Below are 2,127 nucleotides of genomic sequence, written 5' to 3'. Positions count from 1 at the left end.
CTCAGGCTTATAAAAAAGCCTATTAGGCCTGACAGGTCGGCCTATATATATATATATATATATATATTATTATTTACTTCATTCTCTCTTTTTTTCTTTCTAATTTCCATTGCCCTATTGCACATCAGGTATCTAAGCAACATATTATTCATAAAAAGCAATATTATTTATTTGTTACCTTTATATTTTATAAAAATCAATACTAGTTATTTGTTATCTTCATATATATTAGTAGTATATAAAACTTGAAAACCCTAATTGTTTATTATTAGTATTGAATATGAGTTTGTTTGAGAGGATTTGTTTAGAGGTAATAATTTGAGTTTGTTTGAGAGTATTTGTTGGATAGATAATAATATGTGCGTTTCAATGAAAAATTTATCTTTTAAACCAAAATTTGTTACCTTTATATTTTATAAAAATCAATACTAGTTACTTGTTATCTTCATATATATTAGTAGTATATAAAACTTGAAAACCCTAATTGTTTATTATTAGTATTGAATATGAGTTTGTTTTAGAGGATTTGTTTAGAGGTAATAATTTGAGTTTGTTTGAGAGTATTTGTTTGACAGATAATAATAGGTGCGTTTCAATGAAAAGATTATCTTTTAAACCAAAATTTGTTACCTTTATATTTTATAAAAATCAATACTAGTTATTTGTTATCTTCATAAATATTAGTAGTATATAAAACTTGAAAACCCTAATTGTTTATTATTAGTATTGAATATGAGTTTGTTTGAGAGGATTTGTTTATATATATATATATATATATATATGAGTGAATATGATTTTGGTTGAGAGGATTTGTTTGAGATTTAATAAGATGAGTTTGTTTGAGAGCATAGTGAGTGCGTTTGTTTCAAGAAAAAATCTATTCTTTTAAATCAAAAATCATTTTTTAGGGTTTAAAGGGTGCTTGTTTTGTATTTTTAAAAAATCAGTTAATAAGCTGAGTTTGTTTGAGAGAATAGTGAGTGTGTTTGTTTCAAGAAAGAATCTATTCTTTTAAATCAAAAATCATTTTTTTTTTTTTAAGGGGAGGTTGTTGCATTACAAACTTGTTAGTTATAATTTTATTAGATTTGATTATAATTTTATTAGTTTTTCTTGCATATAAAGGCCTAATTTAACCTATTTAAAACTAAAATATAAAATATAACATTTAAATATTTTAATGCGAATAAGGCTTTTAAATAGGCTTACAGGCCAGACCATGATAGGCCGTAGGCCAGGCTCAGGTCGGAAAAAAAGCCTATGATAGGCCGTAGGCTAGGCTTAGGCCTAAAAAATTCATCGTAGGCCAGGCTCAGGCCTTTCAAAGCCTGACCTGGCCTATTCCCACCCCTAATTGAGAGTGAGTAGTATGGCGCGGCGAGCGAGGAAGAATTTCATCCGGCGGCCGAGACCATTAATTCTAATCCTAAAGGTGAAAACATTTATCTGTTATTATAATTTTTTTTAGTTATAAAGATGTATTATGAATATTATATTACAATATGGTGCAATTTATTTTCTCGGTCTATAAACATCAATTGGTTATATTTTTTTATTATTATTTTTGTGTTGCAAAGAAAACAATTTTAGGATTAAACGATTCTTTAAAAAATAAAAGCTTAACACATGAGTTTACTTTTTACAAACAGGAAAAAAAAAATAGAAAGCGAAATAAAATATATTTAAAAAAAGATGCAAAAAACAAAACAAAAGACTAATAAGCAGAAAATTAAAGAAAAAAAAAAGATAAGAAAAATGATACCTTACTCCTGAATTGTTGTTTTGCTAGACCGATTGTTTCAAGATCAGATTTTCTTTTTCTCTTTTGCCTACTAATCTCTCTATTTTTTTATGTGCTCTCAATTTTTGTTTCGAATTCTCTCCCCCTGGTGTCTTCTTGTGGCCGACTATTTATAGACTTTTGTGCATAGATTTCAAAAGACAAAAGAATAATTGTCAATTGATTACCATTAATCTATTTTTTTTGGTTTCTTTTCTTTTAATTTGCCACAATTATACCGATTCTTATTGCTATTGATTCATTTCTTCGGTTTTCTTTTCTATTCAATTGATCCCCATTATTCTGATTTTTATGACCATCAATCAATTTATTTTTGGTTTTTTTTT

This window comes from Cicer arietinum, chromosome 3, assembly GCF_000331145.2.
Source record: "Cicer arietinum cultivar CDC Frontier isolate Library 1 chromosome 3, Cicar.CDCFrontier_v2.0, whole genome shotgun sequence".
NCBI classification, from domain to species: Eukaryota; Viridiplantae; Streptophyta; class Magnoliopsida; order Fabales; family Fabaceae; genus Cicer; species Cicer arietinum.
The sequence above is the reverse complement of the archived record's forward strand: the minus strand, read 5'-3'. Positions refer to the sequence as shown.